Genomic DNA, 25,618 nt, shown 5'->3' with positions numbered 1-25,618 from the left:
TGTAGACCCCCCCCCAATATTGAATGCAGTGTTTGCTTTAAATACACAAAGTCAGATGACTTTGGAAGGAATGAAAAAATTTATCAGTTCCAATTACCCATTTTAATATCAGCCTTAGAAGAGCTTGAGATGTTCAGCAGACAAAGTAGGAAATTTCTCCCTTGCTCTGAATCCTTTCAGTACAATTCTATAGAAATATGAAAAATGTTTATGTAGAGAAGTGTATCAAAAGCCGATTTACAAAGGTCTCAGTATTTGGATTTAGCTAGATTTTGAAGTGAAAGACCAGATCTCAGCAATCCTTAGGATGAGAAAGGTGTATTTTCTCTTTTCAGTGATGTTATATTTAAGAAGAATTAGGCTTTCTTTAAAGGTACCAGTTAAGAAATAGGAAGCATGTTCAGTTTTGTGGTCAAGCAGTCCTAGGTTTTAACTTGGCCCCATCATTTGTATAACTTTGTAACCCTGGGCAAGTTACTTACACATCTTTGAGCTACAACTGCTTCATTTGTAAAATGGACACATAATAATTATCACCCAGAATTGATGTAAACATGAAAGAAAATGAAAAATATTTAAAACAAGGGTCTTCAATAAATGTTAGTTTCCCTATGAATCACCAAAATCTATACATACTGGGCAGCAAAATTCCATTTCTTCCAGTCTCTTAAACCCACTAGTCCCAGGCTGCCTCCCATCCCGCCCCATTTCAGTGCACACCCCACATGGGGTTTGAACTCATGACCCAGAGATCAAAAATCACATGTTCTTCCCACTAAAGCAGCCAGGGACCCCTCCTACTTTATCTTTCTTAATAGCACTTATGGTTTATTATGTATTTATTGATTTACATTCTAAGTGCCCCAGTACCGTGTAAGTTCCAGGAAGACAGGGACTTACCTTGTTCATGGCTATGTCCCCAGCACCTATAGTAAGCTATGGCATTTATAGTATGTTCTTACTAAATATTTGTGAATGAATAGATTCTTCTTTTTTTCTTTTTTCAAGCTGTCTGGTATAAAAAGTCATTAGATATTTAATAATCATCTACAGGGTGAAGAGTGTCTTAATAAGAGGAAGAACAATAGAGACAGACAAAGAAGAACTGGGCAAGGGTTTGTCATCACAGAGGCTGTGGAAGAAGAAAGTTGCCAGATGTTGGGTTTTGTCAATAGAGACAAATGTTAAAGAATGTAAGAAAAGTAATACATGAGATTAAAGCATTAGTGGATGGAGAGAAAAATGGAAGTTAAGAAGGAATTTCAACTTTTTTAGACCTAAACAATGAATAGAGGGGCTGGAGGTTGGGCTTGAAGTTCGGTAAGGAGATAGGGGTGTGGTAGGGAGGAGCCTTGCTAATCTAGTTAGGAGTTTGAACTCTGACCTCAAGCAAGTCACTAAAGGGTTGTAAGTAGGGGAGTTCCAGGAGCAGATTTTTTTATTACTATTAACATATACCGTATTATTTGCCCCAGGAGTACATGTCTGTGAATCATCAGGCTGACACACTTTACAGCACTCACCATAGTACATACCCTCCCAGATGTCCATCACCCAGCCACCTTATCCCTACCCCCAACCCCCAACAACCCTCAGCTTGTTTTGTGAGATTAAGAGTCTCTTATCTTTTGTCCCGTGGTGGGGGGGGGGGGGCGTCCCATCTGGTTTCATTTTTTCCCTCCCTACCCACAACCCCCTCCTCAAATTCCTCATATCAGAGAGATAATATAATTGTCTTTCTCTGATTTATTTATTTCGCTTAGTGTAATACCCTCTAGTTCCATCCATGTTGTTGCAAATGGCAAGATTTCGGGGGTTTTGATGGCTGCACTGTATCCAGGATCAGATTTTAATGGCAGGAACACATTCAGGGCATTGTATGGAAAGGGGACTGGAGAGAGGCCAGGCTGGGGACAGAAGAACAGTGCAGTCAGATGGGCCAAAGGTGATAATGTCTGTACTAGACTGAAAAAGAAGAGAAAAGAATGGATCAGAAAGTATAGATGGTATTTATTAGATGGTGAGGAAGATGCCAGGTGAAATGAGGAAACAGGAGTTGAATAATATCCTGCTTTTTGCTTGGGCACCTGAGATGAAGAACACAGGAGGAGGAACTTTAAAGAGAAAAATGAGTTCCCTGTTGGACATGTTGGGTGTTGAGGGCTTACAGGATATCCAGATGATGAAGCCCAATAATCTAGCGGGTATATATGCAAGTCTGAAAGTCAGAGGGGGCTTCTAATAATCTGGAGAGGAGAGTTGGAAAATAGCACATCAGTGGTTGGGAGGGACTCATTTTTAACTTTGCCAAGGGGGAAGGTGGAGAAAATAGGTGTGAGTGTTGGTAGTTTTATGACTTGATGGTGAGAAAATGGGAGCAGTTTTGCCTGAAGGCTGCTGAATAGGACCCAAGGCTACATATTGAGAATGGAGTTTGGAAATGGCAGGTTGGGAGGTTTGAGGACATCAAAGAAAATTTGAAATGGGCACTATGATGAAACTGAGAATGACTGACTAGGAGCAGCTTGAGAAAATGCCAGAGAAGGCTGAGGGCACCACCAAGATTGAGTAACTGACTTTATACAGGGAACTGCATTTAGAGGTTTGCTCTGAACAGCCAATCAGCTACCTATGTGCCTACAGATGGATCAGAAGGGTGACAGAAAGGGCTTCAAGTAATAGACCAGATTTTCTAAACTGGACAGGAAAGGGAACAGAGATGGGGGATGGGCCTGGTGGATGGCGTTCAGAAGGTCTAAGACCTAGAACTTGCGGTTTGGTGGGATGGGATGACTGGGAGTTGGCCACGGTCAAATGGGAGATCTGTTGGGGCTGCTGTGTTTGGTTCACACCTGTTTTCGGTGACCCTGGGTTGTTTCTATCAATGAGGAAGGAGCTGTAATTTGTCAATTTGTCATGGAAATATCCTGCCAGTATTCCGAAGGTTTTCCTAAAGTGCATTGCATCTATTGCCAATGATAAAGAATAGAGAAAATAAATGTTGTGTTTTATCAAAGACTTGAAACTCAAAAGGTGAAAGGATAAAAGATGGCAGAATCCAAAGCACTAGCTCTTATCTTTCAAATGTTTATCTCTGGACCTCAGAATTGCGTATTTAAGAAGTGGAGCCGAGGATCTGGGGACTGAGACAAAGAAAAGGTGCAGGCAAGAGGTAGCATAGAAAAATCACTGGACATAGAGGAGTCAGGAGACCTACTTTGTGTAGTCACTTTAGTGATTCTAACTACCACTTTTTATTTTATTTATTTTTGCATAACAGGGTTGTTTTTTTTTTAAGATTTTTTTTTTTTTTTTTTTGAGAGAAAGAGAGCAGTAGGTGAAGAGGGAGAGGGAGAAGCAGATTCCACACTGAACAGGGAGCCCCACGTGGGGCTTGATCCCAGGACCCTGAGATCATGTCTGAAGGCAGACGCTTAACGCATTGAGCCACCCAGGCGCCCCTAACTACCTCTTTTTATGTTAATCTAAGATTTGTTTTTGTGACATACTTTCTAAAATTGAGTTTATAATCACTTATCTGGTGTTTTTGCAAGTTGTGTTTTTGTTGTATTTTATCCTCTGTGAGGTCAAGGGTCACATTTTGTTTTTGCATGTTTGTGCTTCCACAATAAATAATTATTGATTAAACATAAAACCACCAAATTTCCATACAATTAAGGTAATTGAAAATCTCCTATTTAAAAATCACCAGTTTTAGGTCACCCAGACTGTCAAGGTATAACATGTGCACAGATATTTGTTCCTGAGCATCAAAGCTGGTTATTTCCCCATTATGCCTAGTGTGGTACTCTGTAAAGTGTGTTTGTTATATAAGCCCATTTATGTTGATGGATGGCTTAGTAGAGACTTAGAACAATGATTCTGAAATGATCATCAAGTTATCCCTACGGATGTTATAAAGGACCTAAGCATGGTGTCTCCCATAATTAATATACTGTAATTCTAGCAGCAGAAACTTATGCCATCCCCTGGCTATGCAGGAAAGATGCCTGTTAATGGCATGAAGTGGTGCTTAAGAGGAGTTTTTGTCCATTCCAGAACATAGGGCAAACCTGGAGAGTCTCAGGAAGCATCTCTCTAGTAAATGGCTTTAAGTCTTTTTTTTCCCCTCTTTCCTCAATGTTATCCACTAAACATGTCTGTATTAAAATTACTGTTTCCTCATCCCATAACTTGAACTTAATAATACTATAAACAATTGATACCAAAACATTTGTACCAAATGTCTGATAGACACAATTCCAATACTATGGATCCACATTTTAAACCCCTGAACTTTATTGATCGTATATAGTGTTTTGAGATTTTTTAGTTGAGGAAGTTTTATCAATGTAACTTTGTTATTCTGGATCTCCGTTTCTAATATCCAAAGCCTTCACCTCATGTTGTAGAAAATAACTCCTAGCTCAGAAGGTAACTGAAGCTAGCAGTTCAGATCATTTGCAAACCCTTGAGGAGCAGTAGGGCATAAGGAAGGAGGAGTACTATACTGTAGGGTGGGGATTTAGAAGTGAGTCCCAGTTTTGCCGCCGTCATACTGCTGAACCGAACAAGCCACTTCACTTCTCAGTTTCATCATTTGCCTATTTGCCACTGGTCTGCCAGATGATTGCAGGTGGATAATCTGTGGCAGGATAATCTGTGGCAGAACACACTTACTGAAGATCATCTAGCTGGATGGAGAGCGATTCTTAGTAATAGACACAAAAACTGATCAAATCCTACCAAGATGATCAGTAGTGTGGGCAGACAAAGATAGGACTAGATCTTTAAGGTCCCACCCAGTTCTGACATACCATGGTTCTACCTGGATTTTAGAAGAATGGCTGAGCATGTTTGTTCAACAACTGTGTATGCCAGGTGCTGGTTTTATAGTAGTGGAGGGGGGGAGTAACAGAAAAATCCCTGCCTTTGTGGAGCTTCTATTATAATGGGCAAGATAGGCAGTAAACATGACGTATTGGATTATGTTAGGGAATACTACGTGGTACGGGGAAAAGTAGATAGGGAAAGGATCTAGAGAGTACTGGGGGACTTCAGATTAAGAGTTGCAATTTTTAATTGAATGGTCAGAGAACTTCTCGCTGAGAGGGTAACATTTGAGTAAGACCTGAAGTAGCTATGGGGGCAGGCCGTGTGTGTATCTGGGGGAAAGCCTCTAGGCTGTCGATACTGCAGGTGCAAGGTCCCGAAGCAGGCCGGCGTCTGACGTTCTCAAAGGACAGCAAAGAAGCCAATGAAGCAGACGCTGAAGGAAGCAGAACAGTAGTAAGAAAGAAAGTCAGAGGGTACAGCCAGGTTGTGTAAGGTCCTGAAAACCAGTTTAAGAACATAGGCTTTTTTCTGAGATGATATGCTGGAGAAATTTGAGGAGAGGCATGACTTACCCTTTTAAAAGGATCACCTTAGAATCAGTGATGAGAATGGACTATAGGAAGACAAGGGCAAAAGCAGGGAAGTTAGTTAAGAAGCTATTGAAATAATAATAATTTTCCACTAGAAGTAATTTTCTACCAAATAAGCTCCATGAGGACAGAGATTTTTGTCTGTTTTGATTAATGCTGTAACTTAACTATTTATAATTGTAGTTGGCATATATTAGACCCTCACATATTTTTTAATTACATGAAAGACTAAATGTTTGGTTAGTCAAGGTGAAAGATGATGGTGGTGTCAGCAAAGTAAAGTTGGTATTGAGATGGAAGAGCAGGGTGTAGTCAGTAAAGTTGGTGACAAATGGTCAGATAATGAATATATTCTGGGGTGAAAATCTGTGAGATTCGCTGATAGACTAAATGTGGGGTAGGAAAGGAAAAAAAAATTAAGGAAGATTCCCGGATTGTCTGTCCCTGAGCAACTAGGAGGGTGGAATTGCTATTTAGATGAGTTGGGGAAATTGGTGAGAGGAGTAGGAGTTTGGGATTGGATATTTTGGTTTGAGATGGCTTTTTAATATTCAAAGACAGAGGTTCTGGTTCCGGGTTAAACGAAGCAAGCACTCTGCTCTGTGCCGCGCTGCATGCAGAAAAGCTTATCTGTATGAAGTAGCCATAGGAGAGGTCCTGGAGCTAACGGAAGTACGCACGTTAGAGAAGACCACAGCTGGAAGCATCACCAATCTAGCAGCGAATTTGCCATTTCCTCCTCTCCACTGTCCCCCGCCCCTGGATGGGACACCGCTCTGTTCTATGTGATAAGATATGCCACGTTTTCTCTTTATCAGTGTTGTGAATATCAGAACAAATTTTTCCCTGAGTTCTACAAGAGTTTTGTGTGTGTGTCTTTTGTTTGTTTGCTTTTTTTTTTTTACATGTAGTACTTGTTTATATTTCAGTGGAATCATTTACTCTTTCTCAGATATCCTTCTGACATGTTACATTCCTAGTTCTCTAGAAAATGAATACAGTCGCACAAAATTGATCTATTATTTTTTCTCCACTGACTTTAATACTAACTCAGATTTTTAAAAGTCTTTATTGATTTACTGACCTTTTGTTCTTTGTTTGATTGCTTAGTATTCAGGGTCTTTGTGACTTAATTTGCCTGATCTGTTTTCTGTATCCTAAGAAATCTTTGCATACATCAGTGTCACAAAATTTTATCCTACTTATTTTTTTAGACATTTTATAGCTTTTGCTTTTAGATGTTATCCATTTTAAGTTAGTTTTTATGTATAGTGTGCAATACAGGTCCCGGGTTCATTGTTTTATAGTGAGTGTTCAATTATTCCAATATGATTTGTGACGAATTTCCTCGGCACCCTTAGCAAAAATCAGTTGACCATACATGTGAAGTCTATTTCCAAGTTGTGTTCTGTTCCATTGATCTAGGTGTCTTTTACCAATATTATGTTGTCTTGATTCCTATACTTGGATAGTAACTCTGGAAATCATGTAGTATGAGTCTTTCAACTTGGGTTTTCTTTTTAAAGTTGTTTCAGCTATTCTTAATTCTTTGCTTTTCCAGTCATATTTTTTAATTGGCTTATGATTTCACCAGAAATCTTGCTGGGATTTCGATTAGGATTGCATTAAATCTCTAACATTAATTTTAGGAAAATAGACATCTTAACAGAATTGATACTTCTAGTCAATAGACATGGTATATCTTTCCATTTATTTACATATTTGTAGATTTCTTGTGTTATTTTTTGGTAGTTTTCAGCATATTTTGTATAATTAGTATTTCACTTATTATATTCATCCCTAAATATTTGGGGGGGGGGGTTGGTGCTAATTGTAAAGATACTGCTGCTATTTCAATTTCTAGTTGTTCATTCCCGGTATTGATTTAGGTATTTTGGTGTTTTCATTTTATATTCTTTCTGAAGTTATTTATTAGCGCAAGTAGCTTTTCTGTAGATTATTTGGGATTTTGTAGAAAATTGTATCCTCTGCACTTAAAATAATTTTATTTCTTTCTCTCTAATCTTTATGCCTTTTATACATAGCTGGGTATGATTTGCTAATATCTTGTTAAGGATTTTTGTACTTACGGTCATGGTGGACATTGGTCTGCAGTTTTCTCATGGTGTCTTTGGCTTTGGGATCTTGGTAATGCTGATCTCCTATACATTTTTGCTTTTATTTTTTCAAGAAGAGTTTGTTTAAAATTGGTGTTGTTCCTTTCTGATATGTTTAGTTGTAGGTAAATTTTCCTGTTTCTTCACATGATTTGTGTTTTTTATAAATCCTGCACATTTTAAATGTTGTTGAATTTCTGAATTTTGTGATCTTTAAAGAAATGTTGAGTTTACTTTTTGACAGTCTGTTAAATAACTTTTGGATCATTTTGATCTCTTTGATGCTTGTTTTTAGACTTTTTAAAAAATGAGATTCTAATGTATCTTCTACCCAACGGCCAGTTTAGCTCTGCTGCTAACGCATGACACTTGTCGGATTTCTACTGAATTCCCCATGTGTACACCAGTCTCTCTTCCAGTCTGTTTAGTCAGAACTTGAACATTTCCTAGCCTCATAAAACCTTCCTGCAATTGTTACATTCCCCAGTAGTGGTTCTTTTTTTGGATAGTTTTTCTTTGCTGGGCCTGTCAAAGGTTTATCCTACACACGTACAATTTAGTATTCAGCACTGATCCTCTGTGTAGATTTCTGGAATTCTTTCTCTATCTAAGCTTCCTCTTTTAAAGGTAACATGACCTGCAAATGTCCCACAGTCTCTGATCTCTGTTTTCTCAGCCCAGGAAGACGAGTGCATTCTACTTTGGGTTTCCCCTTTTTGTGATTGCTCCCAAAAGTGCTTCCAGTAAGAAAACCATGTATCATAGAGCTCCCCTTTCCCCAGTCCAATACCCCCTCCTGGCCCCACCACATTTATGTCAGAATTACGATGCTGTGCTACATGGCATGCTTTCTAATGTTTCATGTTTCATATACTTTATTCAGTTTTATTTGTAGAATCAGTTATTCCATCATGGACTGAAAGGGAAGTCATATCTAATTTTAAAATTAAAATAAAACCAGCCCTATTCTAAGAAAATAAGTCCTAAAGCAAAGCAAACTGAAAGAGATTGAAAATAAAACACTTTTCACATACATAATGAGAAAAACAAAAATGAAGTATAATAATAATTATATCAGACAAAATGAATTTAAGGCAAATAGCATTGAATGACAAAAATGAGAATATTTTATAGTGAAAAAGTTTACAATTCACAATAAAAACTCTTCTTTAATCATTCTACACAACCCCCCAAAGAACAAATGATTTTATCATGTAACAGCTACAGGAAATATAAGAAGAAATAGAAATACAGTTGTAAATAAATTACTTGTACTTCTTTTCATTCATGATAAATCAGGCCAGCTCACTATAAAGTAGGGATATAAAGAACCTATTTACATTTAATAAGTCAGATCTAAGTGATATATATTAAAATCTGTGTACTATAAACAAAGAATGAAATGAATGTCTCCATACAGTATTTATTTTTACAGTAGTCACAAACAAAAATGTCAGTAAATTTTGCATGGCAGGAAAAGTACAGGTTGCATTCTTTGGCAAGAAAACTTTCAATTAAACAAAAAACACAACAAAAAAAGAAAACAACCCCTAGGGAAAGCCTATCACAAAATGTGAAAACTCTCTTTACTCTTGTACTAAAAGGAACTCTAAACTGAAATTGCATAATTTTTAGAAAAAAGTGATAATGTTGATCAGAACCTATTGATTTAACCAAAACAGTACTCTGAGAAGTTCTTAGCCTGATACTCTTAAATTACTAATGAAAAGGAATAAAGATATGTGAATTAGACATTTATCTCAAGTGATGAGGAATATAAGATCAGAATAAATCTAAAGAACACAAAAGGAAGGGAATAAAAATAAAAGCAGTTGTGAATTAATAAGAAACATAAATTACAACTAATACATGAAGGAGGTGTTTCTTGTGGGGAAAATAAATAATAAACATCTTAACGTAGTTTCCGTAGTTTAAAATAAAAACATAGAAAAATACAAACTATACATGCATAAATTAAAAATAGATTACCAAAGGTACAAATTTGTCAAAAAGTACATTTCCAGTTGTAAAGTGAAGAAATCATGGGAATATATTATACAACATGATGATTATAATATTATATTGCATATTTAAAAGTAGGTAGAGAGTAGATCTTGAAAGTTCTTATCACAAGAAAACAAATTCTGTAACTGGTGACAGATATTAACTGGGCTTATCACAGTGATTATTTTACAGTATGTGCAAGTATTGAATCATTACATTGTATACCCAAAACTCGTATAATGTTATGTTAGTTATACCTCAATTTAAAAATGATTTTTTGGGGCGCCTGGGTGGCTCAGTGGGTTAAAGCCTCTGCCTTCGGCTCAGGTCATGATCCCAGGGTCCTGGGATCGAACCCCACATCGGGCTCTCTGCTCAGCAGGAGCCTGCTTCCCTTCCTCTCTTTGCCTGCCTCTCTGCCTACCTGTGATCTCTGTCTGTCAAATAAATAAATAAAATCTTTAAAAAAAAAAAAAGATTTTTTAATTGCAAAAAAAAAAAAAAAAACAGACATTCAAGTAAAACCAGTAATGTTCTGGGATAAAAGAGTCATTAGTCCCACCCATTGTAAAAATAAGTACCATAATTATAACAGTTTAGAATTGACACATAATTAGGCAGACATGTTGGTAAAATAAAATAGAGAATCTGAAAGAGATGCTCAATACATAGGGGAATCTAATATATGATAAAAGTAGAATTTCGGTTCAGTGGGAAAACAGTGGATTGCTTAGTAATACAGTTTTGAGAACTACTAGCTGTTTGGTAAACTTTGAAACTAAATCTCTATTTTTTTACTGTAACAAATGCCAGATGGATCAGTGATATAAACAAAACGAGTAAAATTATTATTTTTATATTCTAAGGTGAACAATTCAAAAATCCATAAACCATGAAGAAAAAGCTTGGTAAATTTGACAACATTATAGTAAAATTTCTGCCTGGGAGAAGAGCCCTCCCTGTAGTCTGAGAAAAATGGGAAAAGTTAGGAGGTCACTAAAACTTCCTTGGTGCCTGGTAGCTTTTGTGCCCAGGACTATATATTCGACTAGTGCTCTCAAACTTGAACTTGCCTCAGAATCACCCAGAGGGCTTGTTCAACTACAAGTTGCCAAGCCCTTTATAGAATTTGTGACTTAATAGGTATAAGGTGGGTAAAGTTTAAGAATTTGCAGTTTGAACAAATTCCCAGGTGATGCTACTGCTACTGGTCTGGGACGATCCTTTAAAAACTAGTGTTTAAGGAGGGCATGTATTGCATGGAGCACTGGGTGTAGTGTGTAAACAATGAGTTATGGATCACTGAAAAAAAATTAAATTAAAAAAAATTAAAACCACTGTTTTACCATGTTCCCAAATCTTTTCATTTCCCCCCGAGACCACCCGGTATTGCTCTTTGTAATCAAAGAGTTCTAAATCAAACTGAAGTATTGAGGATAACATAAAGTAAGCAGTTCACTTTTCCCATGTTATAGTTACAAGCATAAAGACCTATACGAGTGTAGTTTATGCATTATCATACAGAGTATCAATGGAAGGAATCTAAATGCCCAAAAATAAAATACTGTTAAATATGATACATCCACTCACTATGCAACCATAAAAATAAGGTAGGGGCACCTGGGTGGCTCAGTGGGTTAAAGCCTCTGCCTTCGGCTCAGGTCATGATCCCAGGGTCCTGGGATCGAGCCCCACATCGGGCTCTCTGCTCAGCAGGGAGCCTGCTTCCTCCTCTCTCTCTCTGCCTGCCTCTCTGCCTACTTGTGATCTCTCTCTGTCAAATAAATAAATAAAATCTTTAAAAAAAAAAAACAAGGTATTTTTATAAATGCTGATTTATTTATTTATTTATTTATTTTAAAGATTTTATTTATTTATTTGACAGACAGAGATTACAAATAGGCATAGACAAGCAGAGGTGGGGGGGAGCAGTCTCCCTACTGAGCAGAGAGCCCAATGTGGGACTCGATCCCAGGATCCTGAGATCATGACCAGAGCCAAAGGTAGAGTCTTAACCCACTGAGCCACCCAGGCACCCTATAAATGCTGATTTAGAATGATCTCCATTTTACTTTATTTTGGTTTTTTAAAAGATTTATTTATTTGAGAGAGAGAATGCACATGTAAGTGAATGGTTGGGGGTGGTACAGAAGGAGAGGGAGAGAGAGTTTCAAGCAGACTCTGCATAGAGTCTGGAGCCTGACATGGGTCTCATCCCGTGAGCCTGAGATCACAACCTGAGCCGAAACCAAGAGTCAAAAGATTAACTGACTGGCCACTGAGGTGCCCCAATCTCCATTTTAACAATTATGTTGTTAAATTAAAAAATACATGGTACAGTATATTCCCATATATGTTTTTTAAAGGTGCATGGATGCACAGAAATGTCCCTGTGTTAAGGAAGAACATCAGCTTCCCTTAGGAAGATGGATTTAGAGGTAGAGGATCTGGGTTGAGAAGGGAAATGTCTTCTCGTGGCATGTCCTGTTACAATTTAAAATTCTTTTTCACCATTTGAAAAAAAATTATTCTAAATTAGAATAATAGCTTTATATAGTTTTCATTTAATTCACAGGCAATAAAAGAATTTAGGAAGTGAGGAAGGTGGCAAGATAGGAGACTATCTATAGTCAGGAAACAGGCTCTCGGACTCTGAGATTGCAGATTTGTAGCTTCTCAGTACCAGCCCTCAGCCACAGTATCAGCTTGCTGATGTGGAAAAGAAATGAGTGTTGTTGATGGAAATAAATTTAAAGTATTTTATGTGATGTTTTTGTGCTTCATATTTGAGTTGGTTTACGAGCAGATTAATTTATGAACATATTATATGCCATGATGCCCCCAGTAAGCTAGACTTAACTGAGTTTCTGTTCTCTCTGTTAGCCCGATATACAATTCTAGACCTCATAAGTCTTTCTAAAATCAGTTGACCAAAAGTGGCAATTAATTTTTCTTTGTAAGTTCTTGGTTCTTTATAGTTTCCTTAATGAGTTTCCTTGGGAGGAAGCACACTAAATCTTGTAGGATACCGTAGCTGTAATCACTACTGTATGGTAGCTGGGGTGCTCATGAAATAGCAAGATCATGATTCATCAAAATAAGTCCTTCAGAAAGCCCCCTTTCTTCTACTCCAAGAGACGCAGTTATCACACATTTGACAGCAGTGGTAGATATTGTCCATCTTGAGTCCTGAAACTTAAGTCATTAATGTGGTGAGATTTTTTAATATAAATCTGAATGAGGTATCCTTTAGGAATTCAAGAAGAGAAGTCAAGAGGTGTATAAAAATGTAGGAGGAACACTGAGCTCAGAGCTAAATTATCATCCTATAAATCTACCGTCTGCTTTTGGTCGGGTGTGCTCAGGCACTACCGTTTGCCTCTGTGGAGGCATCTGCAACATGTAGGAGCTGCCCTGCTCCTTGGATCCATGATTTATGTACTGGAGGTGAGCAAATAAGTCACCTGTCTCTGAAACATGCGGAATTTTTCCCATAAGTGCCTCTAATGCATATATTCCACAGACCACTTGAAATAAAACTGCTTTTAGGTGGTTAAGGCCTATTTTTAGATCATCTACTTAGTAGTACTTTTAGATATCAAAGAAGTCATATAAATGCATGGTATTTGCCATTGTCATCAGAAATTTTCTGTGTTTATTTTAAAACATTGAGTTGCAATCTTCTGTACGTCAGGAAACACATTTTCCTTGCTTAACATATATCTGTCCTTTTAACAAAATTTACACACATACAGTTGACTTGTAAAGTTCTCTGGGCACCAGACTTCAGCCATTAACTAGGGAGCTAGGGATAAAATAAAGCAGCCAACTCCTCTTTAACCCTCTTTGTTTCCCTTTTGCTCCTCATACTAGGGAAGAAAGGTAACTTGTAATTTAGAGGGTTCATAAACTTGATTAAATTCTAACAGGGGTCCACAACTCCTATTATATCGAAAATTGAATTTAAGTTTCACTATTTTATGCTTTTCATAAACTTTTGCAAAGAGGGGACTACATACCCATTGCCATTGCCTCTCAAACTTATCTCTATTTGAACTTAGAACCGTCAAGATGACTTAATTTTGTGAATTCCAGTAACTGCAGCTAGTTCCAGACTGGCCACAGGCATAAGCTCAGAAGCCAAGAGTCTGTATTCAGAGACTGAATGTGCAAATGGACAGTGGCCAGACAGTATAGGACAGTAGAACTCTGACCCGCATAAGAAGCCCAGGAAGCCAAACCGTAACCTCTGTGGCAGAATCAGCCCAGAACTGTCAGAACTTCAGTGACTGATACCTTTCCTGTTTTTGTCTGCTTCCAACTCAGGACCAGCCAGAGAAAACCAAATACACACGCTCCCCAAATCAATCACATATGGTGCTCCCTTTTTAGTTACCCTACAGCCATACTTAAAACCTTTAGTCAGGCATACCTGAAGCCTTTCGTGTTTTTCACTACAAAGCTTCTCACTCCCGTGACCGCTTTTGCTTCTTTGCCAAACAGGTGATGGTAGCCAGTTCCCTTGGTTTAGCAAGCTTTGAATAAATATCCTCTGCTTATTTTTATTTGGGTGGTCTTCCTTTATTTCAGTTGTGCATTGAGATGTGAAAGGTTCCAGGAAATCTCCCTTATACAGAAAACTCTTTTCCACCAGAATGTCACAGAGCTGGCGGTAATGCCATTGGGTGAACATCTTGGGGTTTAGCTCTTAATTCTTCCAGAAATAACATTTTATTTACTTATTCATTCACTCATTCATTTTTATTTTTATTCAAGTATACTTGATATACAATGTTATATTAGTTCCATGTGTACAATACATCAATTTCACAATTCTGTACATTAATCAGTGCTCCCCACAGTAAGGATGCTCACCCATTTGTCCCATTCAGTGTTATTACAATATTATTGACTATAGTCCCTGTGCTGTACTTTTCATCTCCATGGTTTATTTTCTACCTGGAAGTTACCTCTTAAACTCCTTTATTTTGCCCATCCCTCCACCAGCTTCCCCTCTTTTAACCAACAGTTTGTTCTCTGTATTGAAGATTCTGTTTGTTTTCTTTTTTAAATTCCACGTGTAAGTGAAATCATACAGTATTTGCCTTTTTCTGGGTGACTTCCTTCACTTAGCGTAATAGCCTCTGGATCCATTCACGTTATCACAAATGGAGAGATCTCATTCTTTTAATGGTTGAGTAATATTCTGTCGTATATGTGTATCACATCTTCTTTATCCATTCATTTGTTGATGGGCACAATAGCCGTATCTTGGCTATTGTATATAATTATGCAGTAAACACGGAGATATCTTTTTGAATTAGTGTTTTCATTTTCTGAGGGTCAATACCCAGTAGTGTGATTACTAAATCATGTGGTATTTCTCTTTTTAATTTTTTGAGACACCTCCATACTATTTTCCACAATGAGCACACCAGTTTACATTCCCAGCAACAGTGCATAAGCTTTTCCCTTTTCTCTACATCCTCACCAACACTTATTACTTCTTATGTTTTTGACAGTAACCAGTTTGACAGGTATGAGGTGATACCTCTTTGTGGTTTTGATTTTCCTTTCACTGATTAATGATGTTAAGCATCTTTTTATGTGTCTGTTGGCCATCTGCTTGTCTTCTATGGAAAAATGTCTATTCAGGTCTTCTGCCCATTTCTAAATTGGATCATTCGGTTTTTTTAGTGTTGAGTTTTAGGAGTTCTTTATATATTTTGAATATTAAACCCTCATGGGATACATCATTTGCAAATATTTGCTCCAGTTCAGTAGGTTGCTTTTTCATTTTGTTGACGATTTCCTTTGCTGTGCAAACACTTTTTATTTTGAGGTAGTCCCAATAGTTTGTTTTTGCTTTTGTTTCCCTTGCCTGAAGAGACATACCCATGGGTATGTTGTTATGGCTGATGTCCAAAAGATAACTACCAACATTTTCTTTCAGGAGTGTTATGGTTTCAGGTCTCACATTTAGGTTTTTAATCCATTTTGAATTTATTTTTGTATATGGTAGAAGAAAGTGGTTAGTTTTTATTCTTTTGCATGTGGCTGTCCAGTTTTCCCAACACCATTTATTGAGAAGACTGTCTTTTCCCCATTGTAAATTCTTTTTATCCTGTCTCTTGTTAATGTCATATATCATATTGATTGGTTTATGAATATTGAATTACCCTTGCATCCCTGGAATAAATCCCATTTGATTGTGGTGGATGATCCTTATAATAGATTGTTGAATTCATTTTACTTTTAATTTGTTGAGGATTTTTGCATCCATGTGTCATCATATATTGGCTTATCGTTTCTTTTTTTGTAACGTCTTTGTCTGGTTTTGGTATCAGGGTAATGCTTGCTTTGTAAAATGAACTTGGAAGCATTCCTTCCCCTTCAGTTTTTGGGAATAATTTAGGAAGAATGGGTATTAACTCTTCTTCATATTTTTGGTAGACTTTACCTGTGAAGCCATATAGTTCTGGACTTGTGTTGGGAGTTTTTGATTATCAGTTCAGTTATATTACTAGTAATTAGTCTGTTCGGTTTTTGTAATTCTTCCAGTTTTAGAAGATTGTGTATTTCTAGGAATTTATCCATTTCTTCTGGGTTATCCAACTTCTTGGCATCTAATTTTTCATGATATTCTCTTACAATTTTTTATATTTTTGTAATGTCAATTATTTTTCCTTCATCATTTCTGATTTTATTTATTTGAGTCCTCTGTCTTTTTTATTGATGAGTCTGGCTACAGGTTTATCAACTTTATCTTTTCAAAGCATCAGCTCTTGGTTTCATCGATATTTTCTATTTTTTTTCCTTAGTCTCTATTTCATTTATTTTCACTCTAATCTTTATTATTCCCTTTCTCCTACTAGCTTTAGTCTTTGTTTTGTTTTGTTTTGTTTTGTTTTGTTTTGTTTTTATTTGTGTTTGGTTTTTTGTAGTTCCTTTAGGTGTAAGGTTAGGTTGTTCATTTTAGATTTTTGTTTGTTTCTTGAGATAGGTCCGTATCGCTATAAGCTTCCTTTTTAGAAATGCTTTTGATACATCCCAGAGATTTTGGACCATTGTGTTTTTTATTTTATTTTGTATTTTTTTAAAGATTTTATTTATTTATTTGAGAGAGAGAGAGAGCACAAGTGGGGAAGCAGTGCAAAAGGGCCGAGGGAGAAACAGACACCCCACTGAGCAGGGAGCCTGACACAAGGCCAGATCCCAGGACCCTGAGATCATGCCCTGAGCTGAAGGAAAATGCTTAGCCAACCGAACCACCCAAGCAACAGTTTCTTTTGTATTTTAAATGCATGTTTTATTTTAAAGACAGATCTGAGAAGGGTGATAGTGCAGAACCTTAGAGTGAGAACAGCTCACAGGTGAAGCAGAATAAGCAAACACTGGAGAGATGAACGTTCTGCTAGGCTCGCTGTACTATACGGCTTCTGCATGGGAAATGCGAGAATACCCTTTTGGATCCTGGTAGTATTGGTATTCTGATTTGAGGACCCACACCCAGGACTGAGCCACTTTCCTCTTGAGCTCCATCTCTTTGCACTAAGCTAATCAGTGATCTCCTGACGTCCCCCAACTCTCTTACCTCATTAGAGCCAATCACAAGAGAGGCCCAAGAAAGCCATTAGCTCAGGGCTAAACATGAGGGGCCTCAAAGTTCACTTTGAGTGTTCACTTTGCCTTCAAATGAGATTATATCTATCCATCATAGTAAATTTATGTTTTAAAAACATTGACTTGTAAATGTTAACATTTAAAATGTCACAGTTTTTATAGCCTTGTCTTGGCATTTCTTCATCTTATAATACACTGGGAGTTTAAAAAAAAAGAAAAGAAATCACAGTGGCCTACGGTTTCCCAACCTTTGGGAGGTCTGCCTCTCTCCCACACCCATGTCTGTTCTTTTTATTGGATAATGTTTTTATAGTGTTTGTGGGTTTTTTTAAAATAAAAGTTTAGAAGTTAATAGAGATAGAATATGAAGAGATGTTTGGCTCTGTGTGCTTTCTGTCCCAGCCAACAGATGTTTAGTGGTCGCTGGTCCAATGACCAGACATGTTGAGTAAGCTGATTTGAAGACCCACACCCAGGACTGAGCTGTGGAGATGTGGAGAGAAATCAGAATTACCAGAATGTGATTCTCTTATTTTGGCCCCCAGATCAGCAGCATCAGCAACTCCAGGAACTAATTCAAAAATGCAAATTATCAGGCCCCACCTGAATCTCAAAATGAGAATCCCAAAACTTTCTGTATGGGTTTTAGCAATGGTGTTTTAATAAGCCCTCCAGGCTAGTCTAATAAATATTAAAGTTTGAGACCACTACTCTAATTAAAAGAGTCATTCAATCATTTAAGCCTTTTCTTCTCCTAGAGTAACAATTTCCATGAATACATGGTAGATTTTAGGAGCCCTGACAGTTGGCATCTTAAAATGGAGAGGAAACAGGAATCTGTTATCTAGGCCAGTGTTTCTCAAACTTTAATAGACACACACATCCCCTGGAGGTCTTATTACTATGAAGATTCTCATTTCAGGAATATTGTATTAGGGGCCTAGGAGTCTGCACTTCTAACAAGCTCCCAGGAGATGATGATGGTCTTAGGATCATGCTTTGAGTAGCATGGTCTTAGTAGAAACAGGATCCAGCTGAGGAGCATCTGAGGCATAAGCAAGCAGGTTGCCAGTGTTCAGGAAATGTAGGGGGAGGCCTTAATCAATTCTGACATAGGTGTGATCACTTACGACTTAACGTGGGTGTCCAGGGTTCTCTACAGAGATGAGAAACTTTAGGGAAACATCTGCTTAGCAACTAGGAAACCTGTGAGAGATCAAGGATGTAGGGTGAAGATCAAGAAGACCCCTCTTTAAGAAGAGCTGAAAGGGGAGAAGGACTCATATTAATTTAATAAACATTTGTTAATCCCCGACTTTATGTCTAATACCAAGTAACCCCAAGAAGCTTGTGATCTGCTAGAGAAGGGAGAATAACCAAACCAGACTATCAGTAACTAACCCTTCAGCTGGAATTTGCTTATTAGTGCCTGTATCTCTGGAAAATGTAATTAGGAAGCAGGGAGACCGATAGATAATGGAACCTCCAAACAGCAGCCCTAAGTGAAGTACCTGTCCTAGCCTCTGAGCAGTCAGGTGGGGTCAGGGTAATGACTTACGGGATCGGGAAGAAAGAAGGAAGACAGAGTAAGTAAAATGAGTCCCCCAGGCTGTTTACAGCCATAGGTAAGTGATGAGGTGAAAAGGAAACCAGTACCACTGCTGCCTTTTAGGAACTGGTTCAGTCTGACTTTCTTGATGATGTATTATCAGCTTACAGATTCGTGGTCTTCCCTCTATCCAGAATCACATACTTTTCAGCTTGGTGTTATGCTTCATGTCACTTCTTCCAACAATGTGTATAAATGCATTAGAAGCTTTATGCCGAGGAATTTGAAAAGTGTTACTCAGAGAGGTTAAGATCCCATTGGTATTTGAAATGGTCTATGACAATTTGAAGAAAAAAAAAAAAGTCACGCAAGTTTTTGTTTTTTAATGAGTTTCAGATTAGGGAGGATAGGAGCAATTATTTTTAGCAGTTCTCCTTATGCTCTTTTAGAAGACTGATTTGATCATAATTCCCTTTCCAAAGGTAAAATGACAGAACAAAGCCTATTTACAGACTTTTTAGAAGTAAAAATTATCTGTAGTTATTAATAAAGAGTGGTGTTCACGCAGCCTAAAATTAAATTTCCCAACATAACCACCAACTGTCCATTAATTCTTCATGGTGTTGTTTATAGGCAGTAGTGGCTTCCACGTAATTTTCTCAAGGAGATGTCCAGTAGCAGCTGACTACTAGTGGAGCCCAAGCAAGTGACAGGATAGAAAAATCAGTTCTTAGCTACTTTTACTCCCATAGTCCTTTCAAGGCAGGACTCATATTCTAACTGCATACTGGTTGGACTATAAAATAGGATTCTCAAAGAGAGCACATCCTATTCCTACAGCAAAATCTGTATTGAAGGAATACCATATTTTATAGGTTTATTTGAATTTGCTGGTAAGTCACACTTTCTAAAATTCTTAGCCCTTGAAATACCATACTTGTAAACCAAATAGCAGGTATACATTTAAGAGAGGGGTGTTTGAGTGTGTGTATGTGTATTTGTGTGTGTGTGAGTGACAGAGAGAGAGAGAAAATATTCAAAGATTATACAGCTTCTGAACATATGATGGTCATCTTCTATCCTCAGGATTCTCATGAGAAAAATGCACAAGCTCTGTTTTCTATTCAAACTATTTTTGCAAAGGGTGTATTACAGTTGTTCTGACAAAACAGCTTCAAACATTTGGCAAAGAGAATAAATTACAGTAGGAATGGGTGGTAATTATTAGGAACTTATTTTTGGAATAAGAAACCTTCCTTAATAAAGGGCTACGTACTGCCCTCTTAAAGGAATAGAGAATTTTCCCCAAAGTCAAAAACATATTTTTAACAGTTGGTGTACATATCCTGTGGGGGTTAAATTAAGTTTAACACGTGTTCCCAGAAAGCTAAATTCAAGCTGGGTTCAGCCCATGGATTACAAGGTGCACATAGAAATAAAATTTGAGTTCTGTAAAGATAATAACTAATTCAGAGTTTCAGTTCCTTCTGCTTTTGAGGCAGAGTTTAATGGGCTTGAAGTATTCAAATCTTTCTGTAACCCATGCAGATCCCAAACATTTTTTAAGAGTACTGAATTGAAATAGTATTAGATACAGAAAAAAATTCATGAATAGGCTAAGCACCTTCCAATAATGTATTCTGTAGCACTGTTAAGAAGAATGTGAAATTGGAAAAAATGCTTTATTTTGGCTTCCATCTTTTGTAGCTCTGTTCAGCAAGGAAGAAAGAATTAAAGATGAGAATGCCTTGTGACCCTAATTATAAGAACTGCAATATTTGGTTTTAATTTTAAGACTATTTTCACAGAGTTGATATAAAGGAAAACTCAGGGTAAATTAATTTAGAAAGAACTGGGTGCAAAGGAACACAATATAAGAAGAGCCTCAACTTCATCAAGGAGCTACCAACCACAGAGATGAACGCTTTGGTTTGCTGTTGTTTTCCTCTGACACTAATACAGAATTTGGATTCTGTGTTTATTCTCTACCCTGCTTGGGTTATTTAAAAATTAATTGTTAGCTTTGAAAAGTACAAGTGAACAGAAGGCAAAAAAGCAAAATTAATATCATTAAACAAAAATTGAACATTGCTCTATTGTGTTCCAGTATGCTTGTCCAGTGCTATCATTTTGTGATCACAAGTTGCTTAAGATACCTTTATAATGTTTGTTAAATTAAATTGAATATACCTTTTTTTATTTTACTTGTTCTTCTAAGCTGGCTATGCCTATATCTTACTAAAGAGTCATTAAAGGAAAAAGAAATTAAGATATAGTATAGAAGTCTCTTTCTGCATGTATAACCTACTACAGCCATGTTGGATGAAGTATGAACCTCAAATTGGTCATTGTCATAAACTACTAGAAAAAATGGATTTCTCTTGGTGTTTCCACGGGTCATTCACCAAGCAATAATACCATCAGGAGTTACTGATCCCCTGGGGATAGCAGCTTAATTACACAGAAATTTTAAATTGAGAATAGTGGTATAACTGCAGACATAGAAACAGTCCTGTCTTTGGGTGGTTTATTATTAAATTTAATACCTCAGATGGTCTTTTTTTGTTTGTGTAGATTTTAATTACTAAGTAGGTCTGGTAAAATATGAATTATTGTATTATCACAAGTGATAAAATGTGTACGGTTATGAGCATTGCAATCTGCAGGTGTAACATACATAAAGCAAGATTAATAGTATGAAGCAATTAAACTGAAGCTATCTTGAAGGGGAAAAGAAAGCCTTAATGCTACCCTTAAGTGTAAGTTAAACTTGCGCTAAATATTTTTAACTGCAATAAAAGCATGTTAATTTTAGGAGTGACTTCTTTCTAAGACCTCATTTCTTCGAGTAAGTTTTCCTTTCTAAGAATACAAAAGCTTACTGAAATAATTTCTGCTGGTAACTCATTCCATAAAGAACGGAATTTTTCCTTGGCTTTTAAGCTCAATGAAGAAAGCCCAAAATAGCACAGGAAATTTTGTGTGTGGTGAATATATGTATGAACTAAATCCAGTAGGGATTAAAATGATTAAATTATTGATAAGGTCATTGTTGGTCCCAAAGCTTTCCATTAGTCATACAGTACTACTTAAATATTTTGAGAATTTGGCTTTAATTTTCCTATAATCGCATAAAAGATACAGGAAACTGTGTTTTGCTTTAATTTTATATCCTTGCATGTATAACAGTCTTATATAAAAGGAACATGCCAAGCATCTAATAATAAATTTTTTTCCTTATGTGTTTCTGGGTTTTTTTTTTTTCCCACTTCCTGAATTATTTTTATGTTGCCTCTAACAAGATCACTGCCTGTACTTTCAATTTAGCTACACCTTTGCCTCTCAGTAGCATGACAGGTGGCTTCACAGTGAGTTTATCAAGACCTCGGTAAACACAAAGAGCACTCAGCAAAGTGTACAGAGCTCTTTACAAAGAACTTTCTGGATATTTCTCTTTTTCTGTCTCCTGTCTCTCTTCATCTGTCTCTCTCTGTCTCTGTCTCTGTCTCTGTCTCTCTCTCTCTCTCTCTCTCTCTCACACACACACACACACACACACACGTACACAGAATTTGGTTTTTGCCCTGGAATTATTTAGCAGTGTACTTGGCAAGGTGAAACTTCAAAAATAAAGTAATGTGAAACATTTATAAAGCAGCACATCATAGATTACATATTAAATATAAAAGTACTGAGGACTTACGTTGTGTGTAGTTTTGATGATATGTTTTATTCAATGTAGATGACAATATATTTGCAGTTCTCCCTCCTGACAGTGCTGCAGTGGAGATTGCTGCACGTAGGTATCTGTGGGGTCATTTTTGAAGCTAAGCTTAAAAACCCCAAGCAGCAGGAAAGTTGGGTGACTTTGAGCAGTAACAGGGCGTTTTGTTATAGAAATAACAGGAAATAATTTCTTTAAAAGGAGGGGGGTATTTTCTTCTTTCCTTCTTCCCCACTCCTTGCCTCTCTCTCTCTTTTTTTTTCTCTCTCTCTCCCTTCCTTCCCCCTCTCTCCCTCCATCTCTCTCTCTCCCTTCCTTCTTTCCTTCCCTCCCTCCCTCTCTCTCCCTTTTTTCCCCTTTCTCCCTTCTTTCCTCTCTCTCTTTCCCTCTTTCCTTCCTTTATTTCTTCCTCTTTCCATTCTTTCCTTCCTTCCTCCCCTCTTTCTCTCTTCCTTCCTTTCTTCCTTCCCTCCCTACCTCCCCCTCCTTCCTATTTTCTTCCTTCCTTTCTTCCTTCCTTTCCCTCCCTCTTTCTTTCTTTCTTTCTTTCTTTCTTTCTTTCTTTCTTTCTTTCTTTTTCTTCCCTTCTGTCTGTTCGTTCTTTCTTTCTTTCTAGCTCTGATGAAACCAAAACTGTGATTTTCCTAAGAAAATGAGAGGACTTTGAGCTTTAAGCAAGGGGCAAAAAGATGGTATTCTCTATGGCGAATATCAGACCATCATTTTTTTTTTATTTGTTTTTGCTAAATGATATCTATTTTAGCATGAGACATGTAACTTTTTTCAAAAGTCATTTTGCTTTTAATGGGAAATAGCAGGAAAAACAGAAAATTTTCCACCCACACATAAGAAGGGTAAGCAAAAATAATGTCCTTCAGGAAACACCAGCCTTAGTTACATAAGTGGGCTTATTCAAATAAGGAAAGTATTAAAATAACCTCCAAGAATGAAAGGAGTGAGTTCAAGGCACAGTACAAGTTTATAGGTATGATTCTTTTTTTTCGTTTTTTTTAATTCTTTGAGTTTAGTTGACACAATGCTACATTAGTTTCAGATGGACAACATAGTGATTCGACAAGTTTACACATTATGCTATGCTCACCTCAAGTGTGTAGCTACCATTATGTAGGTGTAATTCTTCAATTTTGTACTGACATCCAGATTTGAACCAGGAAGTATCAGTTAAATGTCGGAATTTTCTATTTTGAAACTGCCAAAATTTGCCTGTCCATTAAACCAAGATAATTCTTTTTTTAAAAGATTTTATTTATTTATTTGGGGGATGGGGAGAGAGAGAACAAGCTGGAGGGAGGGGCGGAGGGAGGGGCAGAGGGAGAGGTAGAAGCGGACTCCCCACTAAGCAGGGAGCTGGACATGGCACTCGAACCCAGGACCCTGGAATTGGGACCTGAGCCAAAGACAGACACTTAACCCACTAAGCCACCCAGGCACCCCAACCAAGATAATTCTTAATTATATTATTTTTCAGCTTTATTGAAATATAATTGACATAAAATTGTAAGCTATTTAAAGTGTACATTGTAATGATTTGCTACATGTATGCATTGTGAAAGGATTCCTTTCATCTTGTTAATTAGCATATAATATACATCACCTCACACATTTTCTTTATTCATTCTTTCATTCATTCATTCATTTATGGTAGGAATATTTTAGTTCTCTTGGCAAATTTCAATTATCAATACAGTGTTACCAACCACAGTCAGCATGTTTTATATTAAATGTAATTTTTTTGATGAATTTTTCTTCCAGTTGAATCAGTTGAATAACTGTAAATGACCACATTCTGTTCTAGTCATTTAATAATGCAGATACAATTATAAGTTTAAAGATTCTTTAAACAGATGCCTAAAATGGTTTAATCCAGCTACTTTTGGATTTGCCCATTCTGTGCTTCCCCTGATACTCCTTGCAAGACCAGTTAATTCTTTGTCATTAAGAAGAACAAACTATGTAATTTAGAGATATTTTGGAGCTTAGAATAGTAAATATTGGCATTTGTAATTTGAAAGAATTAAAAATGTGTGGAGAAAGAATGTTTTTCCCTGAATTACATAACTGCAGGCAATATTAAACCAAAAAAATAATTTATTTTAGTCACCTCTCATAGTGGAAGTAGAATAAGAATTGAAAGATAAATAAAAATTGTAAATGATACTGTAACATTTTTAAAAAGATAAATGTTACTTAGGCATTCAATCTTTTTCCTGAAAAATTGAGTTTCATAATTTAAGATGTAATTGAAAATAGAGTTTAATTATTCTATTGATTAATTTGATAATGTGAATGAAAGAACTTTAGTATTTGATTGTATGGTATATGGTTCCTAATAACTGTGATACATTTGTGTAATTCTACACTACATTATCACAGCTTTGATTTCTCCTTAAATATGATACTCCCTGAAGAAAGTATTTGAATTCAGGACGGGGGTGGGGGAGTGGTTGGTGCTCACTTTAACCCCACAGATGGTTATATTTGGTTTCTAATTTTGTGAGGAGGTAATCTGTTTTAACTAATTTTTTCAAGAATTCCCTCTCTTCTGTGCTACTTAGTATACTAGAAATTTGGAATTTTTGATTCTTTGTTATGTGCCAGAACCACATAGAATTCAAGCTGAAATTCCTGTAGAAAGGTTTGTGTAAGGAAATTGTAGCCATGTTATATACAATTAGATGTAAGTGGATAAAAAATGGATATCAAAGTGAATTATTTTAATTTTCTTCTAAGAATTATTTATGAGTACTTTAGCGTTTGTTGAAAGTTTGAAGTATAGCTGTTTATGACATATAATTATATGCAGATCTTGTTCAGTATTCTTATAAGCTACCCAGATGTGCTTACAGCACAGATACTCATTTTCCTGGCCATAGAAGTGACTCTTCTTATAAACAGCCCTAAAAAGATAACTTCACTAAAAAGGTGTATCTATTCTAAAGTTAAAAATAAAGTATTACTATTTGTTTCATTTGAAATAGCTGTCTGTGACTATATATATATATTTTTTAAACAACATTTAATTTTAAAATGAATATTTTAAAATAAGAGTGAAATGTGCGAATGCAGGTTTCTACTTGGTTATAGTTAATTGCTGTACAATTATTTGCAAAAGTTCAGTTAATAACAACAACAACACCCAAATCAGTAGTGATCA

At 36.6% G+C, this 25,618-nt stretch overlaps 1 protein-coding gene across 6 annotated transcripts in view; it reads left to right on the top strand.

The window, feature by feature from the left end:
• The window catches only part of TBC1D5 (TBC1 domain family member 5), a 536,635-nt gene that overhangs the window by 368,697 nt on the left and 142,320 nt on the right, over positions 1–25,618 (top strand). The window lies entirely within an intron of this gene.

Source organism: Lontra canadensis, unplaced genomic scaffold, assembly GCF_010015895.1.
Source record: "Lontra canadensis isolate GAN:19392208 unplaced genomic scaffold, GSC_riverotter_1.0 scaffold20, whole genome shotgun sequence".
Taxonomy (NCBI): Eukaryota; Metazoa; Chordata; class Mammalia; order Carnivora; family Mustelidae; genus Lontra; species Lontra canadensis.
This window is presented reverse-complemented; position numbering and strand designations above follow the sequence as displayed.